The following is a 23778-nucleotide window of genomic DNA, read 5'->3' on the forward strand; positions in this document are numbered from 1 at the left end:
ACAGGACGACTGCTTGCTAGCAAACGATTTTTAACCCTTTGACGTGCAGTGTGGGTCAGGAGATGCCCATTTTCCACTGGATTTGGGTTACTTTTGATCCATGTTGTGCGTCAACGGGTAAGAGATTCTGCAAAAATAATAAACATGCTGCGAATTACTGAATCTAAATCTCCACAAAGCACCTTGAATGCATCATTCAGACTCGATGTAAACAGTTTTCTATGTCGTTGTTAGACGTTTTTTACCAGCGTATAGTTTGCAGTCTGTGCTTATTTCACATTTACCCGACACACCGACTGGACAGACTTCAGCTGTGACCTACCTAGTTCCGTCTCCATGACGATGACAGCTCAGACAGACTGATCTCAAAAAAAGTTACCAGTAAATCCGTTGTACCGTGGCATGAATCTCATGAATTTGTCAGCACACAATCGTATTGCATAGGCAGCGTTTAGTACATGTCTTGTACATTCAGACGCACACTGTTATCTACATCGCATATTTCCATAAAAATGTGAAAATTTAAAAAAAAAAAAATGTGTGCAGTAACACAGAAACACACACACACACACACACACACACACACACACACACACACACACACACACACACACACACACACACACACACACGGCCTTGCATTTATATTTAATAACGCCTCAGTGGCTCCACTACAAATGAAACATGTAGGGCATTAGCTGTGGTGGAAAAAGCTTGCTGATGTTATATAAAATGAGCTGATGATGGCTGTGCAGAAAAAGAAAAAAGACAGAGAGATACGGAAGAGACACTAGAAATATGGGATTCAATTTTTCTCTCAAAACAAGACTCAGCCTCTGCCTACTGCACCTCTCTTCTCTGGAGTCTGTACGAGGAGGATGCAGGTGTGTGTTGGACATGTGGCTTTAAATGGAAGGATCACAATAGAGATATGTGCTGTACATGTGTCCATAAGTGTGGTATTACACTTAATATAGGAGAAACTGATGCATCATTGAGGCTTCTTGTTCTTCTCTTCTCTTCTCTTCTCTTCTCTTCTCTTCTCTTCTCTTCTCTTCTCTTCTCTTCTCTTCTCTTCTCTTCTCTTCTCTTCTCTTCTCTTCTCTTCTCTTCTCTTCTCTTCTCTTCTCTTCTCTTCTCTCTGCTTTCTGTCACAGCTTTGGCTCCTGCTGAAGACAGATAACGGGAACTTGAGGTTTATATTTGCTTTATTGAGCGTTAGATTCACAAGTGTGTATTCAGTGCTGATGGATGTTCCTTATGAGCCGTGCCCAATGTGTGTGTGTGTGTGTGTGTGTGTGTGTTTTTGTGCGTGTGAGTCTACACAAGAGCCGGTGTGTCCATGTGTGTCATAATGTGTGTAGGTTGTTGAAAGTGATCTGCATGGAGAGTAGAAAGCTGAGGTTGAAAGAAAATAAAGGCAATTGGGAATATGCTCGTGTGCGCTATACATAGGCAAATGGGTTCACGCAGTACACAAATATACAAGTGGCAGAAAACTGGCTCGACTCGGAGGGTTGTGTAACACGAAGATAACAATGACGCCACGCAGCAAAATTCAAATTACTCTTTTATCCTATTTCATTCTTTTGGCTAAAGTATCCCCGTGCTTGTCATTTTCATCTCATATCTCTTCAGCTTTCCGAGATTAGATAAGAGATAATCTTCCATCTCATTCCTCTTTACAGCGTGATATTAGCACATGGTGCCTGTTACCACATATTCCTCCTCCTCTCATTTCTGCTTTCACTCCTCCTCCTCCTCCTGGAGCGACGGCTTTGTCAAAGAATTATTGTTGATATGGGAGGAAATTATTCACTGATTTTTGTGTTTTTTTCAATTTGACCTTTTCCTGTAAATATCAAATGTCTTCCAATAAACTCCCCTGAGCCCTTCATTGTACATCTATTCTGCTTCAAGTTTAATTTAAGAAGTTCTCTTCCCCTGTGGCTGATCTGATATTGTAAATCAAGTGCACTTTGAAATAGTATACATCACGATTGCCATCTGCTTTAGCATGCTTTCTTGCTCTAGAGAACCTTGGTCTGCTTGGCGCTGCTCCTTTGGGGTGGTATGAAAGGGCAAATATGGTGATAAAATATGCAATGTGTACTCAACAACATGACAACTACAGCCCTTGTGGGAGTCTGTTCAAGTTTAAATTGCTCTCTCTATGTGTGGCTCCCAGAAAACATCAAAATATACATAATATTGAGCCATAGAGACTTTACTGGAAGAACTACTCGATTATAGCAATACCACAATGTACAAGTACTCCATTACGAGTAAAAGTCCTCAATTTAAAATGGCACTGAAGTAACAGTTTAGAAATATTATTAACATTCTGCAGAAAAACTACCAGACAGATTTATTATTTTAAAGTTCACAATGATCACAGGATAAATTTCACAAGTTCCTTTGTTCCAAACTCTTCACACAGTTATTTTTCATAGAAAAGCAACTCAACAAAAAAGTTAATCTCACACCCGAAATGCATTAATACCATCAAAAGGTTTAATCTCAGGGACACTTGAATCAGGACTTTGGCCGTGTTTGTCTTCCAACAGTGACACTCAATGACACAGTGACTCTAAAAAAAAAAGACAAAATCACATCATATTGCAATATGTATCACTTTGAAATGTATTCAGTATTTACTGTATTTTGATTTTTGTTTAAATAAACCAAAACTCAGCAGAAACAGAAAGACAGGCATTTCCTATTGCATGGACTGAGCTCATTTACATTATATGTCTGAATGAGAAATGCTGTTATTTGATTTGATAGGATAGATTTTTTTGGTTATTTTTACACAAAAATTAAGCTAAAGTAATTCCAGCAAAGCAATACCACAAACGTCAATAGGAAAAGCTACACATATAGAGCACAATTCGGCTACGACTTTATGTATTTGCTTCTCAGGGTCATATTGACTTCATGCTTTATGCAATCTCTTCAGTCTGCTTGAGGCAAGTCTTAGAGGTCATCAGTAAATGAAAATAGGTGCTCCGTGTTGTAGCTCCCAGTTAGAAAGTTTATTGTATTATTTATATATTCTATTTCTATGTAACTTCATTAGAATATGATAAATAAATAATATTAGCCTAATTCGGTTAGATTCTGAACATGAATTTTATAGATTTGAAATCGTATTTAAATGTGCAAAATGGAGTGTAAACACAGAGTTTTGATTGCAATTGAGCTTCAGAGAGAAACTTTGAAAAATGTGGTCAATTAATGCATTTTTTCAAAGCGAAGAAAAGCAAACCACAGTTTAGGAAAATATAGACAACTGTTATTGTAATTGACTAATTGAAGTCTCTGCCATCTTAAGTATCAGAACATTTGATAATTTCACATTTATGGTTTCAGTAGCTGTTTACAGTAAAATATATCTGTATAGGTAATTATGTGTGAAGTTTAAAGGGGAAATCTTTTTCAGAGGATCTGCGAGCACCTCATTCACAAAACATTTTGTGACTAAAGCCCTTGGACTTCTAATGTTTTTTGGTCTGAGAGGAATTCACGAAGCACTAAAAGTAACTCCTATGACTGAGAGAAATGCAGAGATATTCCAGAAGACTTCCTAACTCTCTCCAACCTGCTAACAATCCTGCATTTGATTTGCATTTCAGAAAAAATACAGCAATAATAAATGAATATTGAATGAATGAGTAATGGAAACAATATATGTCAGTGGAGACAAATTCAAGATTTAAATTTTTTATTTTTTTTTAAATTTCGTGTTATCAGGATTATTGTGAGGGACGTGTTCCAACTAAATTCTACACCAACCAAGAGTTAACATTAGTTAGTAGTGTAATGTATGAGTAAACTTAATTTCTTTTAGTGTGTCATAGCAGTTAAATTCAGGCATTCTTTCCTAAAAACATAAAGTGAAGTTGACCCAAACAAATTGAGTTCAAATTGTTCCATCAATTTTATCGACTCTGTTTTATAGGTTTGTTTTTACAGTGTAAGACAAGATAAGATAAATTGTGAGTGACAAACCAAAGAAGTGGTTCCGTGCTCTTATTGCCACCGCTGGCAAAAATGTCCGAAGCCACAACTTTCTCTCAATCTATATTTAATTAGCAGCTCCTTTTGTGCTTTTAGGTCTTGGGTAGATACGCAAAGCACTAAACTCCAAGGCTGCTGCCTTCTCCCAGTCAGTTTGGATGAGACTGCAACCGTGAAGTGATGGATATAAACACTGCTCTGGAGAAAACATAACAAAAGAGGAAAGCGCACAAATACTTCCTGATTGGAGCTGACATACACTTTGTGTGACACTCGTGTACTGTGTGTCACCATGAATTGTATATATCCTGTTGTGTGTCTGTTTTTTCGCGAGGTTGCATGTATGTGTTCGCAGGGCTTTAACGCGTGGCTGTTTGATAATGTGGCCAAGAAGAGAGAGAAATGAGAAGACACATGATGAAAAGATGTCGAGGCCGCTGCAATCCAACTTTGTGGAACTGTTTCCCATCTCTGGTGATTTTCCCTGGGATAATCTTTTAATAATTACTGTGACACAGATGCTGAGATCCCTAAGGACCACACAGAAACGCATTTCCACACCCACTTCATCTCCTCTCGCCTTTTGTTGCCTATATGCACACACAGACATACCCTATACATTAACATACGCACATGCACACACATTCACAAGCATAAATGCCAAACCCCTAGTGTGTGACAGCCTCTTCCTTTCAACTATAGTTCTGTTTGATTTCCCTCTCATCTCGCTGCTTTCTCAGACTGGTGGTTGTATTGTGCTGAAAGGTCAATGGTCAACGTATGCTGTTAACGCTGCTGCTGTTTGCATTGATAAAACGATAGCATTATTGATCAGCGTTGGGGATGTTGCACGGTATTAATAAAGCTTTTTCAACTGCCCACCACTTTGCTAAACTTCTACTCACATCGCTTGTGTCAAGGAGGATCACTTGTACGTTGTCATGAAGTCATACCAGCAACTACACTGATAACCTGAGCAGATTTTCTCTTTTACCTGGATGAATGGAACATCTTTAGTAAAAGATAGCTAAGGCTCTTTTAAAGTAAGACTGCATAATAAGCTACTGGTGATATCGGTAAAGCTAAGTGTATTAAACAAAGCTAATCATTTGAATATTTTTTATTCATTACTCTCTATGTCTTGCCTATAAATAGTATCCCTTAGAAGTTTTTTCTTCACATTTTATATTTATTTTATGTACATTGCTTTTTGACAAGAAATTGATTAAATATTCTTTTAATGTTTTGTTGTTTTTTAATATGTTTTTTATATTGTTTTCATTTTTTTTCAGCGAGAAAATGCTTATTTTACCACAAAAATAATTAAAATAATGTAGCAATCGCAGGGCTGCTCGCTATAACTGAACTGTTGTGCTGCAATGCACCATGGGAGTTTGGAGTGTTGGGGGTTAAAATATCATTATTTTGTTATTAGTGTTTGTGTTTTATTGTGTTTTTGTAGTTTAGTCAGCCTAGTTAGTTTGATTAAGTATTATGTTGTCAGGACCGTGAATGTGAAATGTAGTGTGTTTCATGATTTCTTGCCACATTTCCAATATTGCTGATGACTGTGTGTCAAAATAAAAGCATCTGCCAGTTGCAGAGTGCATAAAAGACAGATATCCTTTCTCTAGCTTTGTTCCTCAACACAGCTCGCCACAATAATAAATATATCAAAATATCTATATACTGCAAAGTCCCACCATATAGCGAAAAATCCACGATACCAAATGCAATTCAAAAATCCACTATACAGTGAGACTGCAAAAAGTGAACTGCAATATGGCGAGGGACCACTATATACCTGTATATTCTGGCTTAACTCTACTCATTGAAACAGCTGATAGTATTATCACCATTTTAACAGACAGTAAAGCAACTTTTCATAGTGAGGGATTCAGGCTTGTTCACTGCTTTGGACAGTTTCTGCTCTGGTGTTTTTGACAGATAATCAATTATTGCCTAACCAGATCCTGTGTTTTTTTTTCCTCAATGTGGAAGCAAAACTCATTATTTTAAAAATACAATGAAATAGATAATTCATTACCGCCTTTGTATTTCGTGCCTTTGGGGACACGTGTGACTTTTCGCATTGCATTTCCAAGTAATTACTTTAATTGGGAAATTGGGAAATCGCAGATGACCTCCAATTAAATGTGCTAAAGCTATTGTTTGATTATTTCATTACATTATTGATTTGTAAAACTGAAAGCATATAACATACATTTGACTAAAGTGCACTATATCTAGTGCTAAACTGTGACCAGAGCTATGATAAATGAGATACTATTTTCAAGTGCAGGCAACATAAATGGGAAAACGAAAGGAACCGACAAGTTGAAAAACTAACAAGTTGAAAGGAGCCAACCAGAGACAAAAGAGCAGCAATCCAAGACCTACATCTGCATCACTCCCCAGGGTTTTCTTATCTCTGAGTGCTTTTCATCTTGTAATGTCAATGCCAGTGTTCACTCTACATTTGGCTCAGAGGTGGTCGCTTTCCATTTTCAGCTCAGAGCTGTCTTCGTCCATGAATTTTTGTCTAGAAGACGTTAGATTTTTTTGATCCCATTTGTCACTTTTCTCTTTGTTTTCTTGTATTTTCATGCTCGTGTTTGTTCTGCTAATTTCTGGTGATAAAACCACCAAAATGTTTTAGTCACACCAAACGCATTGCTGTAGTTTACCACATGTTACGCTGTCATGTTCACTTAACTATAAATATTTTAGCATATCATTTGCATGCTAAGTAAAACTCACAACATGTGCTGAGAACACAGTGTAACCACAGACAGTTCATCTTAAATTATGCCATCATAGGCTCCCAATATATTCTTAGAAAATGTTACACATACATTACAGACAGAGAACTTATAAACATAAAAAAGTGAGAGTTCAGAGGGATTTAGCTAAGGGGATTTAAGACGGCACAAAGGCTAGAGCAGGAACCTAAAGAACTTTAGCCATGTGGTTAAAACCAGCCTGCACTCGCCACATGAGATGTTTCCACGGTTACACAGCAGGGAAGTGCCTCCCACTGTCACTGTCTAAATGTTTTCTTGGCTTAAGTGCCACCTTATGTACCCTGATCATTACACTGTATAGTGCCTCTAAAAAGTATTTACTCCTCTTTTGTTGCCTTTCAACATGGAATCATGGTCAGTATCATCTATTTATTCAGTTGTTTATTTATTGACAACAATACAAAGCATATATATGCACATCTGGACACTGCAACTTTACACCGTTCTTCTCTCCAAAACCGCTCAAGCTCTGTCAGGTTGCACAGGTATCATTAGTGAAACCTTTTACTTTTACAAAACTTCCAGGGATTGCTCCTGAGAAACATCCCCACATGATGATGCTGCCACCACCATGCTTCACAGTGGGGATGCTATGTTTAAGATGTCGTTCAGTGTTTGATGTCTGCCACACACCATCAAGTCTGATGACCAAAAACCAATCTGAGGACAGCTTGCTCCAGGCAGATTTACACATTTGCCATTTTCCTTTTTTTTTTCTTATTGATGGATTTACTCTTTACTCCAAGGGATATTCAATAACTTGGAAAATGTCTTGTATTGATCCTCTGTCTTGTGCTTTTCAATAACATTTTCACAGAATTGCTTCGAGTGTTCTGTTGTCTTCATGATGTGATTATAGCCAGGAGTACTGATCCACAAGTGACTTGACCTTCCAAATACATTTTACATTTTTTTAATACTGCAAACATCTGAGACACATTGATTGCACTCAGATGATCTTCATTCCACCAGTTGTGTGACTTCTAGCACCAATTCGGTACAGCTCTGTTGAATTAGGTGGTGAAGGGGTGAATAATTATGCTATCTCTTATTTTGCATTATATGTTTTTTATTCACTGACATAACTTTGCAGAAATCTGTTTTTGCTTTGACATGACAGAAATATTTCTTGCGTCAAGAAAGTCAAATTATATTGACCATGATTCAATGTTGAAAAGCAACAAAAGGGAGAAAAAAGGGTGTTTACTTTTTAGACACTATAATGACAGCAGTTTCTTACCCATACCAAGTTTCTTTTGCGTAGCATCAGAGGTTGGTACTGAGGCAGAGCATCATTTGGCCATGGCAATGCCCTTTTCCCACTTTTCATGGGATAGGCTCTGCAAACTCTACAGATCACTTCATGTCCACCGAAACAGATTCAAGTGGGCACAAGTGGAGTTTGTCCCTGCAGCACATGCAGACATTTGCATTCAGCCCATCTCACCTGATAAAAAAACGGGATCAAAGAGGTCAGAATAATCCTTCTCCCTTAGCCAAATGCAGTCTAACAAGAATCTCTTCAATAAGTCATGAGACTCAAACAATTCCTTTTGCTTTAGCGCTCCATCATCTACAGACATGTCCTCCACTTTGTTTAAAACAATCACCTGAACCACAGGTGGCTCAACATAGAATGCATGCATGCATTTAGAGCAAAATGCTATTTCCAACAACTTCCACATTCAATTTGCTTTCTTTAATAAGACCATTATTTACAATATTGCGTTAAAAACACAAATATGTAATTGGCTCGGTAAAAGCACTTACTATGTCCACATGTGCATCAAGAGTGTTTCATTCTTTCTTTTTGATTCCTCAGATTTTGCCAGAGAAATGGCTTATTCTTCTTTCTAATGGTTGGTGTTTAGAAACTACATTTTCCTGCACATTCTTTATTGTTTACAAGTTTCTGTACTGTTTCTATTGTACATATAGTTTGCGATAAGAACCTAAAACTAAGAATGATTAAAAAAAGGTGGTATGAAATGAGTGTTTACAAGTTTTACTGGATTCTTTCACACAATTAGCAATGCCCAGATGTGGGTGGCACTCACAGCACAGGTGTATGTAAAAGAGAGAAGACACTTAACCTGCAGAACTCTCCTGACAGCAGACAAGACTGAAAAAACTGAAAGCTGTGATAATAAACAAACACATTAAAACAGCAATGATTGAGTTTTGATTTGTTTTCTAGCGCACTTGATAAGCAAAATTGATTTAGACTCGAAAAAATACAGTTTTTGATTGAAGACATTTACAGTCTTTGTTTGGATTTTATCTCTGTTAAGCTTCCCAGTGTAGGTAATAAGTGACTCTTGAGCAGAGCAATGGTGAATTTTAACGGCATGAATGAGAGCGATGTTGCACTTTGAAGTCTGCTAGTGTAGCATTCTAGGATTCACACTGGTAGAATAGCAACCATGAGCTACACACTACATAGCCTGCTCTGATCGTGTGTGTTTGCACGTAGGCAGAGCTGAACAAAGGTGAACAACAACATGTGGCAAGTCTGCCCGGAGATGCCTTAACAGGGAACTCATTCACGAATTTGTCAGTCACACAGGCTTCAAATGAAACGACTGATAGATGTAGAGCTGGTGTGACCCCCCTTTACAGAGAACTATCTACACCATCTGGACCCTCTGGCTGCTGCTCCCTGACTTTCTCCCAGACTTGCTGCTCTGTACCTTATCTCTGTCACTGTCTTTTACCAGGAAAAACTATCTAAGCTGACAGTATTTGCTGGTAAAATTATAGCATATTATCTACCTGTAACAAACACACGGAACTGCATGACTAAAAAAGTTTAACTTCTACATTTCTTTCCCATAAACACCTTAAATGACTGAATGGAAAGTGTGAGCAAAATAATGGAATTTCCAGATTACTAATGGTGAGTAAAATGATATTTTTAATGTGGTCTTGCTCTAAAACGGAATGCATCCGCTGCTGCCTTTACTATGTATACACAGGAAAATAACAATCAACAAATTACACACTTTGACTATTTGTTGTGCACAAGGAAATGGAATTCACTGAATGAGTAAATGAGTTAAGTTTGAAGATAAAAAAGAAACATTTCCTTAGTGTTGGATCCAGTTGCCCGACTGTGTAGGAGGTACAGGTAAATCATGTCAAGGCAAGTCACTTTAATTTATAGCAATAGTTTTTCTTCCCCTATTAGAGGCTCCCCACAGATAAGGAAGGCCTCAATTGATCCGAATGCTAAACTCAAACGTTACTCACCTTAAATAACACTATGTTATTTGAAAGACATGGTACTATTGCGGGACCGCTTGGTTATGGTTGCCATATAGGCAGCTCATTATTTTTAATGAATCCAACCTCATCCATTATCAGCAGCTTTACAGAGTTTGCATTTGTTTCACCGACCATTTGTGTTGCCAGTGACATTTAACACCACCCGCCCACATGCTCTGAATATGAGTTATTTTGGCAATGACTCCTCTCAAGTTTGGAGAAATGAATGCTTGAAAAACCTTGTGGGTGATGGAGGAGGCCAGCAGTCATGGGAGGACGTACAAGAGACGAGCATTTTTCTTGGCGGCGAAACAAATGAACAGCCCAATGCAGGGCGGTATAGCTGTCCCCTGTGTGATTAGCCCCAAAACCACAGCTTTCTGGCATCTGTTGCTGCAGCAAAGTTGGGCTATTCGGTCTCAGAGTGTTTGTTGTCCCTCCAGAGATGCAACCGGTGTCTGATTTTAGTGCTTCTATTACCTCAGACCGTATGAGAACACCTGATTGATGTATGTGAATGTGAGTGTTTGGTGTGATTGGCATTAAGCTTCTTTTGCCACAAAAATTCTCCTGTGGTCCATTTGGGTCTGACGGTTGCTGATTGGGTTCAAGTGCTTCTTGACTGCAGATGCCATTTGAAGATTGCTTTTATCCCCCCTTGAAACACAAGGACAGATAAGAAACACACTTTTCTTCTCTGTGGATTCGAAAAGCTCCCTTTCACGTAAACAGAAATACATGTACAAGCCACAACTTTTTCATTCCTCTTCGCCTTCTCTCTGGTGCCACGTATCAGGCAGCTATTCCTACCGAGGTATATACACACATGGAGAGAAGAAGAAAATACAGCAAATTGTATTTGCTTGCTCCAAGGCAATTCCTTTCAAAAACAGAAAGAGATGTTGAGAACGATTGGTCTTGAAAACCCCTTTAACACTCCGGTCCTCCACCATCTTATCTTCCCCATACAGCATGCTAATCAAAAGCGGTCACTCTCTGCTATCTCTCGGTGGGATCAGCAGCTTTGTCTAAGCCTTTGCCATGAATGTCTTAAAAGCAACACCTTATAAATTAGCACAGGTGTTGTGTTGGTTCTGAATTCCATGTAACATATATCAAAAGATTAGCAAAACCGCCAAACAAAGTCATGAACGCGACAGAATAAATCCTTTTTTTTTCGAGGTGTGGTATCGGTAACTATTCTGCTGAACAGATTGCTTTCTGTCAGGCTTTTCATCTCCATGAACAATGTGCATCTGTTAAGGTTTTTCACTGAGCTAGATATCTAACACTGCATTGTAATAGAAATCACAATTCATAAGCTTGGGGATGTTTCATAAAGAAGGCGTAGAAAATCAGGACTTATCGTGGAAAACTGTGAGTGAGCCTAACCAGGAGCTGTTTTATAAAGCTAACTCAGAACTAATGTGATCAGATTAAGCCAAGTCGGGTTTAAGAGCTGGTCAGTCAGGACTTTAAAGGAAAGAACTGAGACATTTAATACAAATCTAATTCATAATGAAGCAAATTAAAATAAAGAAACCTGCCATACCCATGAACAGCGAGCGACATAACATATTAAACACGTTTATTAATGTGAGTTTTCTTGGTGTCGTAAGGCCTGCAAATGTGTGAAATGCGGCATGACGTCAAACTGAAGTATCAAATAAGACCTCTGATGTCTTTTGCATTCTAAATCAAGATAATAGGAGAATTAATATTATCTTGCACTGCATGAACAAAGAACACAGCGACAGATTTCCTCTTTTCGCTGCAGCCTTGGGTCAGTGTTGTTTATTATTTCAATTAAAGTACTGAAGTAGCTTTAAGCCAATATTTCCCCCGGCACATTTAAAATCACATGCATGGTTAAAAAACAAATTAGCTCTCTGTTTAACATGGGCAGTAAATGCAACACTGGTTAAACCTGACTCATGTTCACAGTAATACAAGTACAGAGAAACTAAGCGAGCTTTAACTGGATTTGTATTGTTTAATTTAGAGAAATTCCAAGTGAATCAAACAAAAGTAACAGTTGACTTTCCTTTTGGTGAATCCCAGTGTAAAATTCTGCAGCTTCTACTTGTACAACTAAATAAATGTTGTTCCACTTTAAATCTGTTTCCATTTCTATGCTGACTTGGGCTGACATCATGCCTGGCATGCTACACTGCTGTCTTTTGATGAAGCACTACTTCCCTCTCTCTGAGTAGACTGTAATAGAAAACTTTACACCCTCTACAACTTTGAAATCCCACAAAGTACTGAGAGGAGAAGCTCGTCAAAGGGAAGCGGACCACCCGTGATACTCCTGGGGTTTATGGATGAGCACACTACAAACTGTTGGCAGGCGCTGGAGCACTGTGTGTACATTACGCTAATATTAATAAAATCTGAAGTGTTTTTCAGACAACTCTCACTATTTCCCTATAGGAAAGACACAAAGCAATAAAAATGTCCACAGGTGGGTGTGCGGTGATGGTGGATAACACATCGGTTTGGTGGGAAAAAAAACAAAAACGTCTAAAACCTTTCAGATTTGAATTCACAGGGATCTGAAAGTAGCCCGAATCAGTTTTTTTTTACAAGAGCAACTTGTCGACTGCAAATGCAAGTTTTTTTTGTGGATTTGCAGGCAGACAAGCCTGAATATATGTGACATGTAGGGAGCTGGGAGTGGAGGGATGTGCTGACTGGATTTTAAAACATCTGTCACATCAGCAGTTACAAATTCTGATAATACATTTCATGGGTCTCCAACTCCCTGCGCATTTCCATCTTGTCTCTCTTCCCTAAGTTTTTTTGGCTCTATTCTGCATTTTAATATGCATGCCTCGAATTTCCTTTGTCTTATTCTATTTTCTTAGTCCATCACTTTATGTGCCTTTGTTCTCCACCAGCCTCAAGCTCTCATCTGTGTGTCTCCTCTTGCTGCCATCATAATCAGTTATTTATAACTCTTACTTTTTCACTCCATTATCCCATCATTTCTCTTTACAGGTCCATCTCACCCGTTCCCGCCTCTTTTATCTTCTCTTTCTCTTTTTAATAGCCCCCTGGATGTCAACTGGCTCTTATGGCTATCGTTTTCCATTTCTCCCTCCAGCTGTCCTTTTTTTTCTCCTTCTCTGCCAATGCCCTATCCTTCCATCAATAAGGATTTATGCTGCTGCTGGGAGCAAGCAGGAGGAGGGCAGAGGAGATACCTGGGAGAGGAAAGAGAAAGCAAGAGGAGAGATCAGAGTGACCATCAGATGAAGTGCAAGAATGTGAGGATGAATAGTAAACAACAGAGAGCTCTCAAGGCCGAACTAATTGAATTCCGCTCTCCCCTCCGAGTCGGGTTCGAAGCAGCAGTCATAAGGAAATTCTGGCTGAGATAGGGAGAAAAGAAGAAAGGGGCAGGAGTGAAAAAAGAAGAGAGAGAACGTAGAAGATAGCACGGGAGCAGGAGAAAGGCGGAGAGATTGGATAACAAATATAAGAAAGAGAAAGAGTGAGAGAGAGATAGCTCCTCTGGCCAGACTAATTGAATTCCGATTTTCCCTCTGAGATTGGTTAGCAGCAGCAGCAGGCAGGCAGACAGGCTGCCCCCAGCATGGATCAACTCTATCCAACCAATCACACTAATACAGTGTTTATGTCCAATCCAGTGCAGCCCGGTCAATAGCTGCTTCTCCAGTGCAAAGCCAAGAGGGAGTTTACTGGAGCCAGAGCCAACTTAAAAAAAATGATACATAATTGAAAAGCCCCACATGTCCGCTGGAACTACAATCTAACTTACAAATGATCAGCTCTGAAAACAAGGTGAGGAGGGAGGTGCAGGTTTATTCGTTTTGTGAATTCTTAAATATCACGCGGTCGCTTTGTGCAGCAAGAAGGTGAAATATGTTTATCAAGGTCAGTGCTGGTGCTGCTCTCTCTCTCTGGAGGCAGTGGCCAATAGGAATCCAATTCCAGAAACATGTGCAGTAACCAATTTACCTTGTTCTTCAAGGATAAGTCTGGTGATGTTTTTTTTTTCCTTTTAATCTCAACAAATCTCTTGTAAAGACCAAAGATGAACCAACTGTACGAACATTTTTTACCTGCTTACCCAGAGCCTTGTGTAAATCATTCCTCTGTGATATAAAGCCCCACTGCTTCTTAAAACCCATAAAATACAACTCCAAAACATGTCACTGACTGGCACTGCTGCACTGGCTGATGTATTTCTTTATAACAATGAACATTCAGTTTGAGATGATCCACTGTCCCAATATTTGGGGCTGAAAATAGACCCAAGAAGTTCTATATTTATTCAAGTAATGTTTGCCTTAAAGCTACAGTGCCCAGCTGTTTCCTGAAACTGCTACAGCTTTATGTCAAGGGAAAGAACCTCATCCAAACTAGACATCACACAAATTGAAAAAAAAAAAAAAATCACCAGGTATTGAACTTTCCAACAGTCCTTAAATGTGTCATATATAACTTTGGATTCCTTCAGAAAAATGCAACCTTAAAATCATGAGATTTTAATGACAAATCAATAAGAATAACAGACAGAAGTGAGAACATGTTGCAAATAACTGAAGATCTGTTGATGTTTTATCCGTAATATGGAAATCAAGCTTTTAATTACTGGCAATTTAGTCCTGACAAGACTTGCAGTTGAGTTTACAGTGAAGAGATCATTAGCTGTGTCTTGGGGAAGTTTGCATACATCCGTGTTCATGTGTGTTTGCCCACCCATAATTGCACATTTGTATTTGCGAGTGTTGTCTGCACCTTGTCTGCCTGTGTGCCTCCAGCTGTGTCGTAAAGCATGAGGATGTCTCACTCTGTGCTCATTATTTGCCTCCCTCGCCGCCCTACGTCACCACCCATCACCACCCAGCCTTTATGAATATTTAACCAGTCCTCAAGCTCCTCCGCTCTGCACACTCCTTGCCTTTATTCCCCTTGCTTCTTTTCTCTTATCCCCTGTCATACCTTTTTGTCGCCGCTTTCCGTCTCCCTCTGGAACAGTTGTAAGTCATTCCTCCCTGTCCTGCTCCCTGTCTCTTCTCCTCTCTCTCTGCATGTCTGTCTCTGTTTCTGCTTTGGCACATCGTTTTTGCTCCGCCGTACACTCTGCCCCTCAACGCCCAGTCGTTGTTTCTTATTTAATCTGTTCCACTTTATTGACTTTAATTATTTCTAAATGATTAACTCAGAGTTCACGGAGGGGTGTGGTGGGGGTTGTTGTGAGGGGGCAGAAGGACATATGTTGTGAGTTGCGGTGGAAGGGGGAACCACTGGAAGAAAGATAGCGGGGATCGTGGCTTTTTGTTTTGGAGCCGGGCAGAGTAAATGGCATGCACCGTCATCAGTCTTTGATTCCATTACTGCAGCGTGACTGCAAATGCATGCCCCACTCTAACCCGCCAGCGCTCCTCGCCCTCAAACGCACCAAACACAACTGTGATATGTACGTTTCTCCATGTGTGGTCATGAAAAGGAGACACAGAGAAAGAAAGAGAGAAAGCAAATTTGCATATTTTCTTGAAATATCATACCATGTGTCTGAATGTCTACAGGTACCAAATCATTCCATTTTTCAGGTTGTCACAGTGTGTGTTTGTTTGTGTGTTTCTGTGCGACAAGTGTAAAGCAGGTACTGTTTACCTTCACATTGCGATACCTCAAAAAGAGATATTCATTACAGTGCCAGGAGGCAGTGAAAGCATAGCTGTAATGATGTTCAATAGGCTGTCAGCTCTTTATATGAAAATGTGACTGGTGGAGAGAGGGAAAAAATAGAATGATGGACTTTTACAATACTGCAGCACCCGTCCAATCACAGTGGCAATACTCACATAGACTTGGCATGCACAGAAGCTGGAAATGGAGTTGCAGAAATACATAAGCACATGCTTGTGCACCCACCTTTCTCTGAGAAGACATTTCTGATTCCAGATATCTTGATATTTTTAATGAAGTCTCGATTTTAGCTATTAAAACTGCATCATTTTCCACGTTACACATGGGAATGCACCAGATTTTGGAGGGACAAACAAGAGAAACAACACAAAAAACAAAGCCAGGCAGTAATGAATCATTATGAGCTATTGGAATGATTGTTTCTAAGATTCATTTATCATTAGATGGCCAAAAGTAGCAAAAAAAAAATGACCACCACAATGTTAGAAATTTTTCTAACCGTCATCCCAACACATATTCAGCTTATTATCACATCAGTCCAAGCTCCAGCCCCGTGTGTTACTGATGGAAAATGGATGAACGATTAATCTACAAATTGTTTCAGTTCAAACAACTAGTTTCTGAATCATTGACAATCTCTAGTTGCAAAACAGTGTTTAGAATTGTTGAATTACATATTCATAGGATTTTTAAATCATATATATGCATACATCTAGTAAACAGTAAAAGTTTGAAATTGACTGTTGCAGTAGAAAAAAAATATTTTAATCAGTCAGTTTAATTCAAGTCAGTTTTGTCAATATCACCAATTCACCACACAAGTCATCTGAAGGCATTTCACAGAGTAAGATGAAGACTATACAATCTTATATCATAGAGGTTTCTCTCTCAACAGATCCAAATAATTCTCTTTAAGGCAAGCTATTTGTTTCTTTGTTTCTTTTGACACTCTATCTCAGTGAGGAAAAGTAAGTCTCCTATAAAAGGAAGAGGCCTCCAGCAGAACTAAGTTCAGGGAGGATGGGCATCTGCCTCGACATGTTGGGGTGAGGGTAAAGCACATAGCATATAGAAATCAAATAATCAGAGCACAACAGAACAAAAACCATTGATCAGGTTGGCAAAGCAGATCAGAAATGTGTCGGTCTGGAGCCAGAGATATCTGCAGAGAGGAAAAAACACAAACTACAGGAGAGAGAAAACACTGACAAGCACTGGTGGCATATAAATATATAGAAACAGCGAGAGTGGAGGTGTAGAAGAGATGCTAAGTGCATCATGGGAAGTCCCTCAGCAGCCTGAGTTTATGGCAGCATAACTAAGGGATGATGCAGAGTTTTGAGCCTAATCTTAAAAGTAGTGAGGGTGTCTGGATCCTGTGCCCAAACTGGCGGTTGGTTTCCACCGGAGAGGATCCTGACAGCTGAAGGATCAGCCTCCCATTCTGCTTTTGGAAACTCTAGAAAGCACAAGTAAGCCTGCAGTGTGAGAGGGAAGTGCCCAATGATTATGTGAATCATCAATCTGAACGTGTAAAAAAACAAATGGGGCAGAAATCTGACGTGTATGTTATATTGGTGTTACCCCTTTCTATTATCACTGATTAAAGCACCGCCCAGCAGGCACGCTGAGTGAAGCAAATCGAGCACACACATCTCCAGGACTCTGCAGGTGAAACTCAGGAGAAAGCAGCTCGATAAGTTTTCAGGTGGAGAGAGGTCGATGCAAGAAGTTCCCCAAGTCAAGAAATGATCTATTTTTATGGGGTCCACTAGCGGAAGGAGAAGACTGGACAAGTTATTTAGCAGGATGCGTCGATTTACGGTAAATTTTGCACACTTTCTATTTCACGTTTGAATTTGTGCTTGCAGCTGCTCTTCCTGTTCTCATGGATTCATTGTCAGAAATAGTGTGTTTACGAAGTGGCGTGAGTTTCTGCTGTTGTTGTTCTGTTTAATTGCAACACAGCCGGAGAAAGATAAACAGTAGAAGCCGCTTCTGTCAGGCTGAGCGTAGGCTGACGAGAGGTGGCCCTCTGTGGAAATGAATGCTTAGATTTGCCTGCGTTGGAATAAAAAATAGCCTGGCATTTCGATCAAGAGGGACAGTTTTATTGATATAAAACGTCGCGGATAAATTTAAAACTCCAGTGATGTGGGTGAGATGAGTGGGAGGATATCCACCTGTGCAACAGGTGGAACTCATTTCCTTAATGAGCTGGTTTGTGGTGGTGAAAGCAGGAGACAGACAGGATGCTGAAGCAGACTGCGGGGACTGAGCAGTAAAATGTTAACTGAGAGGATGATGGAGGGAAGTGGAGGGGATGTAAACAGCCAGGTGTGGCTTAAATTAGGCAATGATGGAACAGTGGACATGAATGAAGCATTACTCAAAGATGGAAAGTAACTGAGTACGTCGAATCAAGTAGTTTTGGCTTGAAAAAAGTCATGCACCAGTTTGTATCTGTCTTTTCAAGCTGTGACAACTTCTAATGAAATTATGCTCAGCCAACACTGAGTTAGCTGAATTAAATTTTCCTCTTTATTCATTTTTTAAAATTCCAGCTATTTCATGATTAGAAGCATAAAGACAAGTTGTTAAGTCGATTAAAAATAATAATTTCCAACTAGAAATCCTTGTTATTCAAATTCCTGCAACAGTCTTTTTGACTAATGAAATTTCTAATGAAATTATGTTCAGCCAACAAATTACATTGAATTAGTGGAATTAGCTTTTTGCGTTTAAATTCAAGTTATAGTTGATTCCCACTACTTCATGTTTAGAAGCATAAACATAAGTTTTTAAGTTATTATTCGCAGTAGTTCAGTTTTTCCAAGTAGCATTTCCATGTGGTTTAAAATGATTTTTTGAACAGTTATATGTAAAATTACCATAACTATGCAAACATATTTATATATAGATTGGCAAATTTCAAAAGTCGCTCTGATGTTCAGTCTGTAGAACAGAAGGCTTAATATCCTGATCTCAACGATCAGGAAAAGGAAAAGTTCGGTAATCGAACCAATTTACCTAAGTTCAGTTTTTAATCAATGAACACAGACATTTGAGTTTAAATTATAAATAATACTAAGCTGATGCAACCCGACCTGTAAAAAATAACTTTTGCAACTCTAAATGTTTATTTAAATCAACAATCCAAATTTTTATCTTGCAACCCTGTATTTAAATAAGTGGTGCAAATAGGTCCCTTGAATCACTTTTCAGTGTTGTCCACTGCAATTCAGATGCAAATATCATCATTTTAACTCCTCTACATTTATCTGTGATTTACTTTCTTTGCATATTTACTTTAATAATGCAGAAATCTGGATTTGTAATAATTTCATCTACTACTATCAAATCTATAATAACTTGAGGAGGAGTACAACAAAAAGAAATTGGAGATTTGGCTTAGGTTCTCATTGAAAGTAGATTTATTTATGTTTGGTGACTGACTGATATGTCGAATTGGGTAACTTTGTAATATAATGTTAGATTAAAGTGGCAATAAATGTCGGTAAATTCTCTGTCTATCAGCAAATGAGGTTAAACAGAGGTGAGTGAACCTATGACATACTGATTAAATTATATGGAAATGTATGGAAGTGGAATGACAGTATTATGAACTCACACGACACGGGTTTTAAAATAAGATTTTGAAATTGGGTTGCATCACACAAATAAGGATCTTAACAGATGCTATTCACTTTAATCTCAGACATGTACACACCACAAGATTTAAAAATGATGGTGCATAACACAGTGCAGGGTAAAATGCAGATTATGTTGCCAGAGGGAGCCATCAGGGAGCAGCACACCGCCTCACGTGATCTCATGGGGAAGCACATGTAAACAAAACAGGGTACAGCGACTTGCTGTAACGCTCAGTTTGCAGTGAGGAAAAAGGACAAAAACAGAAGGCTGGATGAGAAAATAGTTGGGAAGATGCGGGCAAAGCTGGTTGTTTATTCCTCAGTGAGAAGTGGAGGTGAGATTTTAATGTCTGCAAGTGCTAGAATGTTTAGTGCTGCTTGGTGACGATGTCTGCTGCTCTTGATGCTCGTGTGTTAATCGTCACCGGCATGATAAATATCAAACATGTTGATGAGCAGTGCAGGATGTTCAGGAGTGGATCTGTAAAGCTTTCACATCACTAAATAATCTGTCCCGGACTGCTTCTAAATCAGGTTTCTCCTCCAAATATAATATAGGACCCAGGGCTCTTCCACACACCTGTCCATACAGTATTTGTTTCATAATGTAGTTGTCATAAGTTGTAGAGGGAGTTCTCTACAGGAATGCAGAAAGAACTTCCCGTATCACATTGCTGCGAGTGCACACGGTCTACTTTAGATCGCCCTGCAGCTCGGCCTTCACTGTCTTTCTCAAGGACTTTTGAAATGTGTGTTTACAGCAAACAGTCTGGAGCGTTTACTCCTTTAGTTTGGATTATTTGCTCAGGTGAAACAAAGAAAACTCAGGTCACATCAAATAACCGCCCCGAGATGACTGAACCGTCTGCCTCGTCTACCTTCCGCAGTCCTGGAAATGACTTCAAAAATGCATTTGATCGGCGCAATGTACACAGAACGATGTTGACATTCGAAGGCCTGCGGTTACTCATGCTTGCAACTCGGCAGCGTGGATTCAAACAAAACAAATACAGAAATATAATGATCTAAATACACTCTCATAGTTTTTGTCACTGCACCCTAGCAGTGAGAACACTCCCCAGCATGGTGGCTTGTGCTTGGTTTGATGTACAGTGTTTTTACTGATGTCAGCTCAGCCTTGCGTTGCTTTATGATTTAAAATGCAAAAAATAGTGTCATTTTTACTTAATCAGACCTCATGCATGGGATATTTAATGTAAGATTGTATGTCTCTTTATTGCTTTAATATAGCACAGTGAGCTTGTCTGTGGCAGTTTAATTTTACATTACACATGGAAAAAACATGAGCCAGCTCTGTATCCACTACATCAGCTTCATCTGAGTTAACCATAGTTTAATTTATGTCTGGCATGTGCATGAATGTACAGAGGATGAAAAATAGATTTTTGCTGCTATGAAAGCAGGGTTCTTTAATCACCTACTGCTTGATAGATTGGTGTAAACGCATGTGCAGGTGTAGCTCACATGCTAACTTCTGGTAATGTTAATTGATCCGGGTGAATTGAAGCTGGGGAATGGATGAGAACTCAGGGGGAAAGCTGCTTTATTGTCTGTGTGTGCATTATATCGTTGCGCCTCAGAAATCAATTGGGTGAAATGTTCATACACTTGTGCTGAAGCGCAGTTTGAAAGATCTGAAAGCCGCAGACAGGCTGAAGGGTAGATGCAGTAGGTGAGAGATTACAGAAAGGCTAAGTCAACTTTATGCGGATTATGCTTGAAAGTGTGAAGTCGGGAGGTCAGTATCTGAGTTTGAGACTCGGTAGCTCATGATCAGGGTGTTCTTTCTGTCTTTCTCATTTTTTAAGCATGGAAGCCTCCTTGAATTGAATTGTAAGCCAACTACAGCTTACTTCTCTGTTACTGTAGATCCAGCGAATGGATTTTTCTCCCATATTAAAAAGTTGTTTGGGACTTTTTTTTCTTCTTTATTGCATTATGTTTGTTACTTTGTTAGCAAACATTGATTTATCTTTGTCTGCGGTTGGGACATGAGCTGGATAATTTAGTAAATAATTACATATCGGAGACCTCGTGAGAACCGATAAATTTTCCTCCTCCTGATGATAACCCATTGTGAGAGCTCAGTATCTCCACAAAACCCCATCCATAATAGATTGTTATTGAGCTGAAGATCATTTTTCACCTGGGATGACACAGTGGGGATTTCTCAAAATGTCAGCAGCTCAGTATGATTGCTCAGTGTGACACAGCTATCTCATTTCAGAAGAAACCGAGACTTACAGTCTGGCTAGGACTTCCTATCAAAGCAGGGCACTTTATGGAACAAAGAGTCGCTTATGATCAGACCTAATTGAATGGAAACACACTGGACGTTTTGCATGTTTTGTTTAGTTTTTTTGTTGTTTGTGATACAGCCATTCACTTACACAGGGCTCTGTTTGCAGATATATCCACTAGCAAGCCTGCAGTGAACTTAAAACCCCCCTGGCACTCAGTGCACCTCCTTAATGCAGTTTCCTCCCTGACCACCACAGCTTTTAATCTCCGTGCTTGATCACAAATAAGATTCAGGAACATGTAGTTAATCACCACAGCGGGTCCGGCGTACACTCCCCTCACCAGGCCTGCTTATTGACTCAGGCAGCACCAACAATCAGCCTACTAAGCTTTTAATCTAAAACACAATTACCACCTATGACTCGATGGTTCCAGGCAATAATGTTTTCTGTAACTCCGTGGAAAGGCTGCTGCAGCCCTTATTTGCACACTCCATTGGCTCAGTTAGACCAATACATTTAAAAGGCAGGACAAATATTCATGCAGTCATTTATTTGTGCATGTATACATAACAAAGCGATTCCTTTATAAGCTACACTATGATGATTATGCACCAAGATAGCCAAAACAACCATTAATAGATAATGAGCATAATACAATCCAATGCCAGCGAACAATGTAACAGAATAAATCTGTTGTTCGCCACAGAATGCTTTTAGTTTGAACGTCCACAATTACAGTTATCTTGTAGTCGTCAATAGTTACCGAACAAATGGTGGGTTTTGTTTCTAACTGCTGTTCTGAACTGATTGGGGTGGCATTGGGCTAACAGAACAACAAAACAGCTTGATTAAAAAAAACAAACAATAAAAAAAAAAAAAAAACCAACCTAAAAATAACCATGCACCTCCATAATAGCATGAGTCATAATTCCATCTGAACCCATCAGCGTTTGTTCTCGCTGCTGTGATGACAGCCGTGTTTTGCAGAGGTCCCTGGTCTTGTTGTTATCTGTGAAAGGTTGCAGGGCAGATGGGAAGATAGTGCCACAGGTAGCTCTTACCGCCTCCCTGCTCTCCTCTTGATCCGGCTCTCATGTGTTTTACCGTCTTATCTTTCTGGAAACTGGCCGTTTCCACATCCGTCTCTTCGTTTTGGTATTCACAGCGAGACCTCGTCATATAGTCGCTGGCCTTCTAGACGCTGAAACCTTGGAGAGCTGCGGAAAATGATGTTCATTTAAAGCATATGGAAATGTCTGAATATGAGCGTTGTGCCTTCACATGAGAATAGATGAACACAACGAAATTTGCATCACATTAAAAAAAAAATAAAAGTGAGTGATCTGCTGTTGTAGCAACATTATAATGAAAATGTGAGGAGGTCTTGGCCCTTTTACAGTTACTGGATGGCTCATTTGAATGGGGTTAATGAGGTTTCCAACATGTTTTATCTGGAGTAAAAGAAAAATAGTAGCTTTCACCACTCCTTTTGTAAATATTTAGTCATTTTCTTTGTCAAGCTACAGAGTTGATGTTAAAAACCTCAATTTTTATATTCTTTTGATAAATATTAATGTTTTCGTAGAGTAAATGTGCTCAAACAGGCCCATAGATCATTATGCAGAATTATTACATAACTTTACCATTAAACCAGCAAGATAGTGAGATAAGATCACTGTAACTACCCTGTATGTGGAGCTCTGCTAGATGCCGGGTCAAAGAGAGTTTCACAGCTGAAGATGGGAAGCAGAAATCGATACAATTTAGAGACTACAATGTGAACACAGTTGAGGCAGCTGAACATCTCTATATGCACATTCATTAAATACAAATCACAAAGCAATGACTCCTATGTATAACACACACTAAGACACAAAAACAGTACAAAACTGACAATTCTGTGATAGTGGATGAGTGAAATTGGCTGAAATGACAAAGAAGAGACAAAATATTACAGTATAATATTGTGGGTTAAGGTTAAAAAGATGAGATAATCACCTGAAAGGAGATGGGCCTCATTTAGATGGTAATTTGGAGTTTGGGGAAATTTGATTTTGCAGACAGAGAGAGACAGAATTTAGAAAGTTGCAC

General features: G+C 39.1%; 1 protein-coding gene across 4 annotated transcripts in view; it reads left to right on the plus strand.

The window, feature by feature from the left end:
* grid1a (glutamate receptor, ionotropic, delta 1a) overlaps positions 1–23778 on the plus strand; it is a 332162-nt gene that overhangs the window by 100782 nt on the left and 207602 nt on the right. Inside the window, exon 1 of one of the 4 annotated variants that reach the window (XM_055018771.1) lies at positions 17447–17594. The exons of the other annotated variants lie outside the window; for them this stretch is intronic. The gene's annotated coding sequence lies outside the window, so the exon portion shown is untranslated. Of the gene's footprint in view, positions 1–17446; positions 17595–23778 lie in introns of those variants that run through there. 4 annotated transcript variants of the gene reach the window in all.

The sequence above is a fragment of the Amphiprion ocellaris genome, chromosome 16, assembly GCF_022539595.1.
Source record: "Amphiprion ocellaris isolate individual 3 ecotype Okinawa chromosome 16, ASM2253959v1, whole genome shotgun sequence".
Lineage (NCBI taxonomy): Eukaryota > Metazoa > Chordata > Actinopteri > Pomacentridae > Amphiprion > Amphiprion ocellaris.